This window comes from Rhea pennata, chromosome 22, assembly GCF_028389875.1.
Source record: "Rhea pennata isolate bPtePen1 chromosome 22, bPtePen1.pri, whole genome shotgun sequence".
Taxonomy (NCBI): Eukaryota; Metazoa; Chordata; class Aves; order Rheiformes; family Rheidae; genus Rhea; species Rhea pennata.
The window spans coordinates 5,628,238-5,646,011 of NC_084684.1; positions in this window are offsets into that span (position 1 = coordinate 5,628,238).

Here is a 17,774-nt window from a genome sequence, read left to right on the forward strand (position 1 = left end):
TCTAGGCAGAAACTAGGCATCTCCCTCTCTGCCTTCACTCTTCCCCCCTCCCCCTACCCCCAGCTTTGTTCTTTTAGGAAGAACTCTGATCTTGGGTACATGGATAGATACTGTCCCCTAAGTTCCTATTTCAGATACTGACTTGAATGGTCTTGTCTTCTTTGCCTGAAGGCATGTGGACTCCAACAATTCAAGTAAATCTTGGTCCCTAAACACTTCAAAAACCCCACTAAGAAATTATTTTCTCCCAAGCCTGTCTGTATACACAGAACTAGGGGATAAGGACAGCTTTATTGGTCCAATACAGTGAGTTTCTTGGAACAGTTTCATAAACAGTTTTCTTACAACTCGTTCAGAAATGTATTTTCTACTTTCCAATTACAGATTTAAGGTCCAAGTTCATACCTGGAAATGATTCTGGTTATAGTGCAGTACAGAAACACAGTTAAAATGACAGCAAGTTAAATGATGGGGATTACAATAACTTCAGATCCTCTGATTGTCTTCTGGACAGTAAGCCAATGTGATAGAAAAAGAACTTAAATAATGTAAATAATAATATATTATATTTATATATATAACAGTAATATAGGCATGGTAGGAGGGCTTTTTGCAAATGGTTCAGGCACTGGGCACCCAAACTCAGTTGAAACTGCCTTTTTAATGCTCTAAACCCATGCTGGGTCAGGTTTAGATCAGTTGGTTAGAACGTGGTGCTGCTAATGCCAAGGCCATGGATTCAGTCCCCCTCTGGGGCTACGCTGAGGGTTGGACTAGATGATCTCCAGAGGTCCCTTCGAACCTTGAAATTGAAAAACAAGTTATTTAACTACACCAGTGTCCCATCAAATTAATGAGAATCATGCTATGATTCTATGATTCCAGGTCCCCTAATACAACTTTAAGGTAGGCAACTGCCCACACACAAGCTGAGAGGGGTGCCAGAGGAGCTGTGGCCCTACCTGCCTTCTCCAATCCTGCCAAAGTCCCAGAAAATTAGACTGGCAGCAGCTGCTCTGGGAGGGTAGGTCAGCAAGTCCTGTAGGAGGAGGAAGGAAGGTGGAAAGAGGAGGAGGAGGCCAGGCCATCATAGAAGTCCATAACTATCTCATGGCTGGTTAGTGTTTTTTCCAAATCTGTCTCCTGCTTGAAGAGAACAGAATGTGGTAAACTGTAAACACCAAAGTGTCTTACTGTCATCATGCATCCAATTGTAGCTGTTGAAATTCCCAAAGGGGATCTTCTTTTGTTTTCATGATTTACTCATTACTGAAGCTTTTTTGAAATTTGGTACACAGACTGGAGTAATGTTTGTAAACACTCTTCCTATAAGTGTTAATAACAAACAAATCAATGAATAAAAATACAGTCTCATCCCAGTCTTAAACACTGCAAGTAAAACAAGACACTTATCCCAAGCTTCTCAGTGTTTGAGCTTTATAAACCTTGAGGCAGTGGTAGCAGAATATCACCTATGTTTTTTTTTTTCCCCCTTATATTTTCCAGTGACCTCAGGATGTGGCAGTTCTCATTTTAGACTATTATTTATCTCAGACACCAATTAAAAGATCTCCTCAGAGACCATTGCACTATAGAAAACAATATATGGACCAATTTAGCAGAAAAATCAGAATATTTCCTTTGGATTTAGCCTACTTAGCCATGGAAATGTTTATCTGCAGAAGTTTTACATAGGAATATTACTGAATATTACTTGGTTGACAGCTACTTGTTTTCACCAAATCAGAGTACCTTAAATCATGCTGAGTAAATTTGAAAGCTGTGTCCTCCAGAGTCTTTCCCATTAGAGAAAGCTTCTATCTAAAATACTGAGCTGGAGATGATCAATTCAAACCTGCAGTAAATCCCAAATGCTTTATTAGCAGGCTCTTTGCAAGAGGAGTATTTTCCTGTATTTAGCTATCTTGTAGCATAATAACATCTAGATCTGTAAGTCCAGACCCTTGAATACTGTTATTTTTTTTAATCCTTTTTTAAGCATAACTAATGATGGATCTTGACTACAGACCCCAATTGTGGATGAGTTTGATTGTATTTTCTTAGTGCTCTGGTGTGTTTATATCAGTTTTTGAGATTTGAGGATATATGTTCACTTTTAGCCTTTAAATACCTGGGCCTATAGCATTAAGGTTAAGTGCCCTATCTCAAATGCTTGATCTGCTTTGACATTGTCTTTGTGCCAGAGGAGCGCAGATGTGAAGCATAGTGGCCTAAGTACTGTGAGATGAATGGACATTTTTGCTAATCTTTAGCATTGTTTAGAGGGATTTTTCATCACCTGCTTTATCTAAATTGCAGTGGCTGAGACCGTTACCCTTAATTTCTGTTGTGTCTGGGACCACAAGACTTTCCAAGCTTCCCTGAGACAGGTGCTCAGCATGGGATGGGAGACAGGGTGAAAGAGAGGGAGGTGAGATGGTGAGATGCAAGTCATAGGTCATACAAGCAGGAGCCGTTCTGCATACTAAAAAAAAAAAAAATAGTGGGGGAAGAAGCAGATGTTGAGAAAATATGTAATATGGAAAGTCATGAGCAAATTGAAAAACAAGTTATTTAACTACACCAGTGTCCCATCAAATTAGTGAGAGCTATGCATGTGCATGCTTATATGTATGTTTAAAACTGCACCTTACTCTGGAAGTAGCTACACTGAAAATCGCAAAATTATTTGATTAAAGCTGCCAGAATCTGTTTTAGTTTAGGTGGGTGGCAAAATGTCACTTTTCCTCCAGAGACCTGTATGTACTTCTTCATACTTCTTCATTCTTTTTATTGCAGTATTTTTCATTATAATGAGCCATCACACCTTGAATACAGCTAGATGTCTCTTGGCTTTCAGTTTTAAAATCTCTGCATCCAATTAGCTCAATAGCTCCTGCCATGAGTAGCCAGCTTTCAAAAAGAAGCAAGATGGGAGGAGTAATAGCGCAGAGCCTGGCTTGTCTAACGAACCAAGCTAAGCAAAGCCATGCCAAGGTTATCTAGGTACAGTTGTATTTGATAATGACTCACCCAGGGAGCTTCCTGGCTGGCCAACACCCATTCCTACTAACTGCTCTGGCGAGAAGGATGACTCAGACTTTCAGGGGCATGCTTGCTACTGTGCTGGGAACAGTGTTCCAGTGCCCTTTCGATAGGGGCTATCTTGGAGGATGCCAACGGAGAAAACAGACATGTTGTAACTGGCTGTTTTCTAATGAGTGAGGCACCTTTCAAATACAGATTGCATTGATAAAAGTTGGAAAGTAAACCAGGAAATTCAGAGTTAAGGACAGCACTGGCTCCTGAACTGCACCTATCAAGTATCTGTTGTATCACACTAAAATATTAATGTTCTCAGAATATTTAGTGGAAATCTCTCCTTATTCTGTATAGCACAGTGTGGTTTGTCTTATTTACCCGGTCAGTTAGGCAATCTTGACTGGTCAAGAGCAAAGGAATGGATGTTTTTTCCCTTCCCACTTCCCTTGGATTCACAGTGAACTTGAGCAGAGTCTGTCTGGACTTGCATAGAGCAAATCTCACCTCAAATGCTAAAAGTTTGTCCATCTGTGTCTGAAAGTGATACAGTGTAATTTAAGGGAAGGAGCACCAGGTCTTTTGTCCAGAGCAGTCATCTTACGGAAGCTGCTATTTACCTGTGCCTCTACTTCCATATCAGTAAAGTGGGAACAATGTTAATTTCCTTCATGGAATGGTTTGAGGTCTACCAATAACATTGAGAGAGGTAGAGGTTTCAGTGGCTGGTAACACTCATCCCAATCATTACATTATATTTTCTGACTATCATCTCAACCAAAGTTGAATGACATTTTAAAGACTTAAGAGCTGGACTCTGTGAATGTCATGAAATTAATGAGGCAACGCAGGAAATGAACAATATAGTTTTCTAAAAATTTTCTAGAAATATGCATCATGAAAATCTTTCTTCTTTTTTTGCCTTTTTTTGCCTTTTTTTGCCTTTTTTTGCCTTTTTTTGCCTTTTTTTGCCTTTTTTCCCCCTTTTTTCCCCCTTTTTCCCCCTTTTTCCCCTTTTTCCCCTTTTTCCCCTTTTTCCCCTTTTTCCCCTTTTTCCCCTTTTTCCCCTTTTTCCCCTTTTTTCCCTTTTTTCCCTTTTTTCCCTTTTTTTCCCTTTTTTTCCCTTTTTTTCCCTTTTTTTCCCTTTTTTTCCCTTTTTTCCCTTTTTTTCCCTTTTTTTCCCTTTTTTTCCCTTTTTTTCCCTTTTTTTTCCCTTTTTTTTCCCTTTTTTTTCCCTTTTTTTTCCCTTTTTTTTCCCTTTTTTTTCCCTTTTTTTTCCCTTTTTTTTCCCTTTTTTTTCCCTTTTTTTTCCCTTTTTTTTCCCTTTTTTTTCCCTTTTTTTTCCCTTTTTTTTCCCTTTTTTTCCCTTTTTTTTCCCTTTTTTTCCCCTTTTTTTCCCCTTTTTTTCCCCTTTTTTTCCCTTTTTTCCCTTTTTTTCCCTTTTTTTTCCCTTTTTTTTCCCTTTTTTTCCCTTTTTTCCCTTTTTTTTCCCTTTTTTTTTCCCTTTTTTTTCCCTTTTTTTTCCCTTTTTTTTCCCTTTTTTTCCCTTTTTTTTCCCTTTTTTTCCCTTTTTTTTTTCCCTTTTTTTCCCTTTTTTTTCCCTTTTTTTTTCCCTTTTTTTTCTTTTCCCTCCCCAGAAATCAGACTGAAATGGCCCTGAGCCTATTGGCCCCAAACTGTTGGCTTCAGCAAATCAAATGAAGCCCTTTTAGAAGTTACTGGAATTATATACTAACTCTAATCATCATGTTTTAATCAACAAAACAAGCCCATTATCAAGACCATTTTCCTTTTAGAGTTAGTTGCTTAAGACTTTCCTCTTATTTTTTCTTTGTGTGGTCTTTTATCAGATTTTTCTGTTTTTTTTTCCCTTGTCTTAGAATGCCGGATACTCACAATGTTTGCATCAAGCACAGTTCTGTGGAATTTGCTCATACCATCTGCTTTACTAACTTGGCAAACTAAGGAAAATTTAGAAGAAAACAGGCTATGTGTCTTGGCCTGACATATAAACTGATTGGTCCTACTCTGCTTTCCTACTTTTTTTCCCAGCTAGAGCTTTTTTAGGATGTCAGAACTGTTGTAGGGTTAGTAGTGATATGTTATGGAGCCAATTATTATCTCTGGTTATGTGCCTACATAAATCTAATTAAGGCAAAAGGGAAAATGCACTGAAAAAAAGCTCTTGTATTCTGGGAACTATGATAATGCTTGTAAGAAATAACTATTAACATTAAATACTCCATTTTTGTGAACAGACCTTTTGTCATGTTTAAAATGTTTAGTGAGGGTGCCGAAATAGTTTATTTAATCAATACTTGTATGGGCTGAACTCCAAGCACAAAGTAAAAGTCTATAGGCCATGCAACAATAGCTTTAACCAAAGACTGATGTTTGCACACGTTCATGCTCTCACAGTGGTTTGGGTGTAATACATGAAAGAAATAGCAGGAAGCAGAGATCTTGAATCAAGTCCAATTGCAAGCAAGGACAGGAGTGACCAAAGGCTTGGGAACCATTTTGATGTTCATGAGAAGGGTAGTCCTTATGAAATTAATCCCTTCTCACTCTGGGAAATAGTTACCTAAACTAAGCATTTAGAGAGTTTTGCATCTCTACATGTTTTCAACTGCTTCCTGTGAAATATTTTCAAATTACTAGATGATAGTATATTTTCAAAACCTTTTGCTATCTTCATGTTTGCTATCTGCTGACTTTAGTTCCCTTTACTATAAAAGATTGTTTTCTCAAAAAACGTTTCAGGATGGAAATGCCTTGTGCTCTGCTTTAAATACTGGCATAAGGACAGCTGGCACAATCATAGAATGGTAAGGTTGGAAGGGACCTCTGGAGATCATCTAGTCCAACCCTCAGCGTAGCCCATACGGGGATTGAACCTGCGACCTTGGCATTAGCAGCACCATGCTCTAACTAACTGAGCTAAAAGGATAAGTTAATTCAACAGTCTAACTTCTGAAAGCTCGAGGGCTTGATAGAGTACTGCAGTTTCCCCCACCACACATAGCAAAGCTGATCCCATGCATGGGTGCCTACTGCAATATGCTGTTGAGCTGTTAGAGGCTGCTCTGATAACCCTGACTTTTCTAATAGTTCTCATAAGGAAAGCATGCTTCTGTGCAGGCATATCCTAGTCTAGAGTAAGTAGCAGCATATATACCTAAACCAGTGAGACCCAAGTCAAAATAATGTGGAAGCAGTAACTGTTTGATAACTGAAAAAAAAGATGAGTTGTGGCTGAGCAGTCTGGTCCTGACATTTTATTGAACTGTGTGGCTAATGTCCAGAATGGCCTGTTTCAATATGCTAAGATCACTTGGGGTTATGCTGATGGCTTCTTTTTCCCTAGATTTTTTTTCCCCATAAGAGTGCTAGTGATTTAAGAAACACTTTATTTAATTCCCTTGTTGGCAAAAGCTACTGTAATGTATGTTTGTGTGGTGGAGGCTGTGAATTTAACAGTCTTCCCATATGTTTACTTTAAAAGAAGGGGGGGAAAAAACCTTCCATCTGATAGCTGATGTAAGGCTCAACCCCTCTCCCTTTTTCCTCTCCCTCTCCAATAATTACATTTTTCACTGGGATGGAAAAAAAGAGATGGTGTTAATTTCCCACATCTTGCAACCCAAAGCAAGTTAGTGCCATTTCTTGTCCTTCAGAGACCAATTATTGCAGGTGAAGTCAGACACAGAAGCGGCGTTGCTAGGAGTGGGAAACTGGGACTGGGGTTTTACACAACTTTTTAAGACTGGCAAGATGCAGAAATCCATATTGACCCTTTATACACCATGGGAGAGAGAGACAGACTGGAAACCTCAGGGCAATTTGAAAATGGTGTGTATGATAGCTGCTAAGCTATTGACATGCACTGAATCAAGTCTCATGCATGCGACCCCTAATAGATGTAAGTCTAAAGGGATGCAGAGGGGCAATGTCTTGAAGGGGCCCTGACATGGCACAGTTTAGGCTAGGCTATCCATGGTGTATGATATGGCTTTGAGGAGGGATGCTGCAAAGCATTTGTGTCGCACTAAGGTCTTCCATACCTTATTCGTGTGGATCTTCCAGTTCTGCAGTATTCTTTTGAATCTATAATAGGCTTTCAATCCCACAGCACATGTCCCAGATCCATTTGGTTCCAAGCATCCTGGCTAGGGACTCAACATGAGGCAGGTGCCTTCCCCAACAGTCTGGAGTATACTTCTCCACCAGAAGACAAACCTGGGCCTTGGAGAGGCAGTAGGGCATAGTCTTCTGTCTTTCGTTTGTAAAGATGAGCCAGTGAAGCTCCTGACAAGGCGCACCTAAAATACTTTTATTTTAATTGTGTACAACTGGGTTTGTGCCGAATAAATGACAGCCTGTGAGAAGATGTGCTGTTTCTGAGGTTTTCCTGTCAGCAGCTCTCTTCCACTTTCAAAAGTGGGTTAACATTGCTTATAGTTTAAATTTTAGGGAAAGAAAGTGTTGATATTATAGGGGCTTGCTCTTTCCACTACTTGCACCACCAAAGATGGTTTTCAGCCTATGGCAGTGTGGTGCAGATCTGTTGACAGTCCTGATCACATAACAAAATTCTCTTAGTTAAATTGCTTTACTTCATCCCAAGACTGAAACCTGTTAGAATTCAGTTATTGGAGTTAGTTATGGATAACAAAAGATGGGCTTAAATAAATGTATTACTTAGACCTCTGTTGGTCCTAGAAGTCAGGCTTATGCAAAGTGATGACATAGCTTGTATTTCCCCTTTAATGCCTCTGCCCCTTCTGTTCTGAGTTAGAGGGAAACTGAACTATCTATGGTTTTAGAAAGATTCCTTAAAAAAGCAAAACAGCTGCCCTAGAGATAGGGAGTGGAGATTTCACTCTCTCTTTCCTGGTGCTTTTTTACTTCTCTGTTTTTGTCTTTTCTCTCAAATTAGAGAATTAGATGTTCACACAGCTCCCACTGCCTGTAAACTCATTTTGGATTTTGCTCTTGCGTGTCTCTATCACAACTTTTTGCTTGAGAAAAGGCTCCTTTTTCAGCTTTGTTCCTGTAATTACAGTGCAGCACAGGATAAATTGAGAGAGAAGGACCATAATTAGAATTTTTCAAGAAGCATTTCCTGTGCTGACTACTGATTTGCCAGTGCTGCCACTGCTGTCTCTTGTCTAATACCTGCTTCCTCTGTGCATTTAATGACACCGATGAAGCCAGCTGTCATGGAGGCACAACAGATAGTCTCCTTTTTCTTTGTGGAAAGCTAGCTTCCTCCTTTCCTTTCTCCATTTTCTTTTTCTTCTTCTTCTTTTTTTTCTTTTTTCTTTTTTTTTTTCATTTTTCCTGCCCCAGTCCCTGATGATGTTGTTAAATAAAGCACACTAAAATGACAGTGCTCTGGCTGCTATAGCATTTTTCATCTCAATCTTTCAATGTTCTATGCAAACATTCAGCATGAACTTGCTATGGTTTTACTTCCGTTCACTTCCTAGATGAGCAGTCTCTTTTTTTCCCCCCTCTTTAGGTTTAAATTAAACTACCAATAGTTTTCTCGAGGTTTTTGTCTTCAGCTACACCTTTGAAGACATTGAATATGTTTCTCCTTTTGAATAGCTACTGTTTGGGGGTGAGGGGTGTTGGCAAATGCATTATTTCCTCTGAGACCCTTGGAGTGTTCTGGTGCCAAAGTATCGTGGCAACAGCATCTACCTCAAGTCTCTCCTTCCAGAAGGGATTTTCTATGTAGGGAGACGAATAATCTTTCTAGGTTTGCAGCCATTTTCAAGACAGCACAGTTGACTTCCAGTAGAGTCTAGAACCAAGTCCACAAACTGGGTCTAAACATATCCTTTTTCAAATACCTATGTTCCAGCTCTCTAGAATGAGAAATTCATGTCATTTTCTTTGAGTGTAATGTTAGGACAAACTGACATTTGGGATTTATAGGACTGATACACTATTTCATACATAATTATAAATTATAACAATTTCCCATTGTTTTAATGGGAAAGAAAAAATGGCATTGGTCTGCTGTTGGTGAGCTGAAAATTATAACTTTTTTCCTTGCTAAGCATATCTCTAATACTGAACATGTGATTTGAATAATGTATTTATACATCTGTGTTATTAAAAAGAATATTTTTAATACACTTTGCAAAGTTTTTCTTCATTGATCAAGCAAACCTCCAGCTTCATTTAAGTTATTGATGCCTTGACAAATCTAACAAAAATAATCTCTTCTATTCACTTTAATACACTATGGGGCTCTAGCAGTATATAGACAGTACAATCAACCAATCACTGTTTCTCTGTGATTCCTTGTGCTAAGTAATTGTCTTTTTCAGTCTAGATTTTCTTCAAGAAGAGATTAGCTAGAATATTGGAGTTGTCCATTGCTTTTCAGGAAGACCAAAAAGTTTTTTGCACTCTACCTGGACCACTAGTCCAGCCAGCAGCCTGCAGAGAGCCTGGGAGCTCAGCTTGGTCTCTGCTGTTTGCCTCCTACCAGCACGGCTGCCTCATGACTTGCCTGTCCAGGCATGCCTGGAAACACACTAAGCTGCATGGTAGCATATGAAATTGCCACGTATGCTCAGACATATGGGATCCTGGATGCTTTTTTGGCTATGCTGGAAGCTATGCTTGCAGAATTACTGTCTTGGCTGGACAGTAAATAAGGTCTTTGGGGTAGCCTCCTGTGTTTCTCAAAGCTCTGCAAAGACATAGCCACAACTTCATCTTTGCTGATACTTTCCCTAGGTCTGATCAAATTAAGTTTCTAGATGATTCAAATGACCAGAGAATTGATGGGATATCAGATCTCAATTGGAACAGAGCCCAACCTACAACAGGTAGAAAAGCATATTCCCCACCATGGAGCAGGAAGAAAATTCATCTCTTCTGAAGTACAGAATTTGATTAAACAAAAAGAAGGTGGTTTCTTTTTCCTAACCACTTTTTCCATTAAACACTTAAGTAAGACCCTGTGGAAGGATTACTGTGTGTCAATGTCCTATTGCTGAGTCATTGGTGATGATTTGTAGTTTTTTTCTTTGCAATTTGCTAGGACTTGCTCAGGTTAGTTTGTTGTGTTTTTGTTGTTGCATTATTTGGTATTCAAATATGCATAGGTAGTGCCGCAGTTTCCTCATTTGAATTATCCACACAAAGTTGATCTCTGTTTTTGAAATGTCATTTTACTCAGTTGCTTGTTTGCTGTTTATGTTCCCGAAGATCTAATGGATCTGCAGTGTTGCTACTGAAGTTGTCCCACATGCTCTCTCTTCATAGGCATCATCCATACTTTTTTGGGGGGGGGAGGTAGGAGGAGAAATGAAAAATCTACCTGTAAGAGGAGGGATTTTAAAGATGCCATGAACATGACTATTCTGTTTGCCCTGTGCGCTTGTGAAATAGTCTGAGATCTTCTAGGGAAACCAGTATATTTGTATCATAAATGTAGATGGATGAACACCACAAAGGCCTCAATATTATTGTTTCCAATATTGTTTCCACCTGGGCGGGGTGGGGAGGAAAGGATGTCAGGAAGCTCCATCACATCCTGCTTCTTTTTATGTTGGCTCATGTAACATTACCATGCCTTATTCATGCCCTGGCACCAGCCTTTGAGACAGCTCACATCTGCTGCTGTAAATAAGTGCTTGCAGGCACTGAAATGCTCTTGGGTACCTTATATCCATCATGTCCCTGCCTGGCTATGGAGGTGTACCTAGCAAGCAGTGACTTTCATGGAGTATTCCTAAAATGGTTGGACGTACCCAAGTTTACTGGAGCCACTTAAATAGATGCAGCTGCCAACAATACTGATAGTGGCAGGTAAACAAGTACAAGTGCCACAGACCAAGAAACTGGATTTGCATTTAACACTTTGACAGTTGACAAAGGGAAATAGTATTTAGCCAACGGTGGCCCTGATACAGCACAGCTAGGCTGTGAACTTTTGTTAAAGAGGTGTTTTTCTGGGGAGATGGCATGACTGTGCTGCAGATGTGACTGGGACAGCATTACTGAGTGATGGTAGTATCACAGGTAGAGGTGGGAGACCTCTGCCTATTCAGTGGTATAACTGAGACACTGCAAAATTTTAATTCCCTTAAACCAGCAGACAGTGCATTTCACAAGATGAAGAGTGTTAATCCCTGAATGCCTGCACGTACCATTTCTATTATTGAGGGTCAACCTTCTGTATTGTGGATCTGCTCACCTACAGGGATCTGAGAGCATGCTGCTTTGTTTGCTGTAGCTGGGGTGCTCCAGTTTGCTGGCATGAGGTAATGCTGACATCTGCTTGTCATTTGCATATACCTTGTACTTTACAAGGTGGTAACGAGAAGACTTTCTTTGTATAGGCCTGGCGTCTCCTTTGCAGTTGCATGTTCACCATTACCCGCATCCTTGCCAGTTGTGATTTGAATGAGTAATTCCTGACATTTGTTTTGAAGCAGGTGGCTCTGACACACCCTGACTCCTACATTCAAACAGGGGAAGAAAATAAAAGCAGAGACATGGACGTCACCTCATTTCATGGAGCTGAGCAGGAACATCACTCAGTCAGGTAAACGTACAATAACATTGCATGAATGTGTCTCACATTGTAGTGCACTGAAGGTATACATGCAGCTGAAAAGGTGAATTGTTATAGAAAGCGCAGGTAGTCACTGGAGAGAGTCCAGCGTAGGGCTACGAAGATGATCAGAGGGCTGGAGCATCTGCCCTATGAGGAACGGCTGCGAGAGCTGGGCCTCTTCAGCCTGGGGAAGAGAAGACTGAGGGGGGATCTGATCAGTGTGTGTAAGTACCTGAAGGGAGGGTGTCAAGGGGACGGGGACAAACTCTTTTCAGTTGCCCCGTGTGACAGGGCAAGAGGCACTGGGCAGAAATTGAAGCACAGGAAGTTCTGCCTGAACGTGAGGGGGAATTTCTTCCCTGTGAGAGTGACAGAGCACGGGACCAGGCTGCCCAGAGAGGTTGTGGAGTCTCCTTCTCTGGAGATCTTCAAGGCCCACCTGGATGCAACCCTGTCTAACATGCTCTTCCAACTGTACCAATTCTATGATTCTATGATCTTTGTCATCTTTAGGTTAAAGGCAGGTTCAGACCAAACCTCACATCAGACTCTTGACAAACTTTATAAAGTTTTGTCACCTGTCACAATACAGCATTTAGGCATGGTGTTCCTGAATATTCATAACCTAAACACACTGTCTGTCACATGAACAGTCAGGTAGCAACTTCAGGCTGAAGTTGTGTGGAAACAATTCAGATTGAAACACCATTGAGTCTTCAGAGCACACAAGTAGATGGCCATGCACAGTGAAGTAAAGCTGAGCAATTCCATACCATGGAACAGTGTCATGAAACAGTCTAATGCCATGTGTATTTCTCAAAGGCAAGTGCTACCCCAGAATAAAATGACCCATGATTGTCTCTTACAGAAATCATCTCTTTGCTATGTACTCATAGAATAACATTGCATAAAGATTGACAAAGATCATTAACTTATCTAATTTTTAGAGATTCTGTTTGGTTCCCATATATGTGCCTAGAAAATTGATTTTATGCACCCTTCTGTTACATGAGGTCCCATTTCTGTGTCTCCATTCCAAAGGCCAGGTTCTGTGCACTACTTAGGATGTTCTTTTTCTGCCTGGAAGGAGATTATCCCGGTGGCTTGTTGTCTACCCACTTGATGACTCTTTCAGCTAAGAAAATGGAAGTGGGTGTGGTGTTTTTATATCCACTGATTTCTTCCTGGTGGAGTCATGAAAGCAGAGCAATAAAGCAGGTTAGTACTGACCAATATTGCATCTAACCTAGGCAGCTTCTGCCCAGCTGAGGTCTATGCATTCCATTTGGTGCTAGGACAATTCAAGCTTGGATGGACCAAAATCAGGAGGCTGATTAGGCTCCTGTTCATTAGGCTAATCATTATTGCTTGCAGATCAATAGACTTCCTCAAAGCTAATTAGGTGGAGTCTTTCTGCCCCCAATACACAAACCCCACTTCAGCATGAAAGTGCTTTTCTCCACCCAAGACTGGTAATCAAACAACCTCCATGCATATTAAGCCCAACCCAGAGAAGTAATTTGTCCAAAACAGAACAGCCAACGCTATCTGTACAAAACAGCAAAGCAGGTTTTTTGCTCAAAAGTATTTCTAAACAGTCAGTTGTAAACGTGGCTGATCTGTGCTGTTCAAAGCATGAACTCAGTCAGGGTTTGAGATCTGTTTTTCCTACACAGTGCTCTGTTGCTTTAAATTGTTGTATCAGACTTGTATTAAAAAAAACACAGGAAACAAGATTTTTAAAGCTGCTTAGGGAGGGGATCTTACGTTTGTTCAGCACAGGATGGATTTTTACATCAAAGTTAATGGTTGCATGCACTGAAGAAGCCAGAAATGAGACTGGGCTTTTGCCTCATTATTTTGTCAATGGCAAAAGTTTAAATGTATCAGTGAGATTACTTAGTTCCTTTGTTTTTGCAAGGCCAGAAACAAGGTGTGTTTCTCTCAGGTAATGCAGCTTGTTTCTGCCTTCTCTGGAACACAGAACACATCCTGGTGCTGCAGGAGTCACGAGCACATCTGTCTGCTATGTTAGCTGAAACACAGGAAAACAAACAGCAAGGCTTGTAGGCATTTCTGAAGTGTGATTGTAGCCATGTGTTTCTTGTAATGATATGGCCATCCAGTGTTAGACCATGCAGCCAAAATCTTTGTCATCCTGGCAATGTATACCAAAAGCTTTGATTTAATTTCTAAGGCTCCGTTTTGGAATAAAAGTGTCAGTTCTACCTCGCAGTCTGTTTCTAAATATTTATAGGTAGGAAATGTACCAGGAACTGCTATCACTAACAATTTCTTTTCTCTGTGTAGTGGGTGTGAGCCAAGTTTTAACTATATACAGGACATTTGATTATCTACAAGTATTCAGACTTTCAAAAACAGCAGACAACTTCTCAAAATCAAGCACATTGTATGTTTGAGTATTTGTCTTGATGTTTTCAATACCCTGTTCATAGTTCAGTAGAGGTTTTGATGGGGTCAATATAGCCCATCTGAACATTTATCCTACCCCACTTCCAAACCAACAGGCTATCAGCATCAGCAGAAAGTAAGTGGAAGCAGCAGAAAAGCTCAAGTTACTCACACACAAAATGGGCAAGTGACCTCCTCCATACACTCTGCTTCCTTTGCCATGATAGAGCTGACCCTGCACATGAAGGATGGATATGCGGTAGGTGATGTCATATAGATAACTTGTATGTAGAAAAACACTTCAAAGAAAATGCGAGTAGCTGTAGAGAAAGGCGAGTTGTTTAAGGGGATAGATTGAGCAAAGATAGGTTGGATTGTCACTGATGCACAGTGGTAGCATGTGCACTCAGTCTGAGTGAAAGGAAATGAGAAAGGTTGAAGTCAAGTCTCTGCAGAGATACGCTGCATCAGCCTTGTTTCTTCAAGCTGTGTCTCTTCCTGTAAGAAAGCACAGGCTTTATAGGCTCATGGTGCAATGTACAAGGAAGCAATGCAATGCAAGTATCAGAAGCAGTTATCTGCCAGCATGCAATGCGCACTTTGAGAACTGCCTTGCTCCAAACTGAGAAGAGAGAACTTCTGTTTGAGGGCCTAGGAATCCTGGGAAAGGAAATATCAGCTCAGCAAAGCTTTTAACTATATGGAAAGGATTAAATATATGTGTGTGTGTGTGTGTATATACATATATACACATATATATATATATATATGTATATACACACACACACACACACACATACATATAAATATATATATATATGTATCTTGTAAGAAATTAAGCAATGTCATGGCTGCATACCAAAATTAAATTTACTGGGAAGGAAGTGGCCAGCATAAGCTATGTAAGTTGTAGCAAACCTGGCTAACTCAATGGGGGCTAAACTTGCTTTCTTGAAGTCAGTTACAAAATTCTTGCTGTCTTCAATGTAACCAACACCATCTGACCTGAGTAAGCTTTTAGGTGGATGGATTTTTCCACTTATTCAAACACTGTATGCCTTTTGGGGGTCTCTCATGCTATAATCTACATTCTGCACCTGAATCTGCATTACAAGATTCTGCTTTCTCTAGTTGGTGTATGCCTACTTTTGCTACAAACAGGAGGTTGCATGCTTTTAGGAGTTAAAATTATGCCTATTGTTGTAGGTTTTGTGGGTATTTATGCTGTAATTCATTGACTTGATCTGCAGCAAGCCTGTTTTTAACTGCAGATCTAATAGGGAAGATTGTTCAAAAGGTAAGGTGTGTCTCACTGATTAGCTGAGCTGCAGTCACCTGACCCTGAACAAATAGTTCCTGAACTGAATTTTATGTTAGCTTTATTTACTTAATATAGAAACGTTAAAATTGGACTGCAGTAAACGGTGCCTTTTAATCATTTCCTTTCTTGTATCATTCATAGTTTTATACAGGATCTAACTTAAGAATCTATGTTAAAGGTTGAATCACGTGGTGGGGTTGGTGATTTTGCTGTTAGGTCATTTTTTCTTCACAGATTCATCAGCTTCCCAGGTGCAGGATTTGGAGAAAGCAGGTACATATAAAGTTGTTCCAACATGTAATGGAAGTGTGATGGGAGGGGTGGAGGAAGAAACAAACTTACTCACTGAGGTGTACCGTGGGCTGATGATTCAGATGCCTGCATGTCATTAGCTCTGTACAACAAGCTGCAGTTTAGAGGCAGCACTGGCAGAACTAGTGTGGTGACTCTCTTGTTAATGCTCACTCCTGGCACGAGATGGTGGTGAAGTCAGGACTGTATTTGCACTGTCACGCGATGTGATTAGAGAAGATCCGCTCCACTGGTGACTGATCTCTGAACCAGTGAGTGTACGTTAGAATTTCAATAAACCAGCTCTGTGTGGGCAGAGAAGTTGTCAATGGCACTTTTTTGCCCAATATGTTCCTGACCTGGAGGGAAAGGTAATACTGTTTGTCCTAATAAAAAGATACAGTTTGTGGGGTAGGAAAAGAAAGCTAGATTTAGGGTTCATAGTTTCTTTGCTGACCCATGACAGCTGGAAAAACACTGCTGCAGCTAATTCTTGAAAGGCATGTATACACAACTGGAATGCAGGCCATTCTTCCTCTGATGTTGTCTCCTCATCTGATCTTAGCTAACTGGCTTTCCTCTTGGTCTCCCTTTCTTTACATACAATGTGTGCTATAGCGTTCAGAGAAGTCAGCCGATTATTCCAGTAAAATACTGTGGGATTCCCATCTATTGCCTTTATTTAGAGTATGGTACTGTGGATATTTCCACGTGGCCTTTTGCTGGTTCCCATAAGCCTCGACCCTGCTGATCTGGCAGCCCTGTTGCCAGAACTTTACTGGGTCTATTCCTCAGGTGGCTGACTGCGGTGTGGTACCAGCCTAACTGCACTCACCTCGCTGCTGTGCTAAACTCGCGTCCCACAGCTCTGGGCAGAAAGAGCTGGCTCATATTAGCCACCAAAGCATTTTATGCTCTTAAAATCTAAAACCAAATGTGAATCAAGGCTGCATGCTAAGACTGCACAACTTTGGCAGAAACCATGCTTCTGTTCAGCTGCAAGTAGGGGCTTTCACAGGGTGTTCACAGTTAGATCATTGTGTAGGAAGGGTCTTTCCCTGAAACTTAAAATCTACGGGATGTTGGCATTTGCAAATTTTGCTGATAAAATAAGCATACTCATTTTTGTGAAGCAGGGCTCTGCTGGACTAATGATGCTAATTGAAACTGTGCCTTCAGTCACAGCTTCAGATGGTGAAAGGAAAAATTACAAAAACAGATTTGATAATTTCTGTATCATTTTATATGCCTAGATATCTGCAGGGTTTAAACTCTCCTGAATTAATTAATGCTGGGATTGCAAATTTAAATATTTATTTATTTGTTTGTTTTCACCTAGGCTAGGTGAACTGTGTATGTGAATGCTAGTAGCTAGTCCCTCACTGTTCCTCAGTCTAATGTCTGTATTCAGATAGAAGAGTCAAGACTTTAGCTTCAGGCGGTGTATAAGATTTGAGAATGAATGTGCCTCTATAGTAAACATTACCAAGTATTCTCCGCAGTTTGCACAGGAAGATGTAAATCTTTAAAAATGCAAACTTTAGATAGGGGAGCACTACTTAGTGTTATGTTTAAATTTTAATGATGTAATATAGATCCAGCATTCAGTTCAGAGAGATGATGCTATGCCATGCTCTCTGCAGTGCTTTAATTGTCTGTTTTCAGCCAAAGACCTGTAAGGTCCCAAGATGTGAGGGGCCTGACAAGCTTATGGGAAAAGTGCCTTCTACCTCTAGGTCAAATTTTGAGAACCACCTTTTTTAGGAAAAGACTGCTAGTCATCCTGACTCTTACTTAACTTCACAAGCTAGCTGTTCACACTCTGCTATCACAGTTAGTCCTAATAAGCATACCTACTTCATTGTTGAAGTTAGCGTTTAAGAGACCAAAATATTAGCTCCTTTAGAAGCTAGGAATAATTCTGGGGCATATATATTTGAAGCAGAGCAAACTTGCACAAACGTGTAATGGATCATTTTTAGGGCTGTGAAAAAATGCAAGAAGAAAATATTATTGCCATGGCAATTCGTTGGCATTGCGTTCAGAAGCCTGCCTTGTTCCATGAATAGGTTAAGTGTCAGAGCTTTCCAAAGCAGCTCAAAACCTCACTTTATATTAGAAACC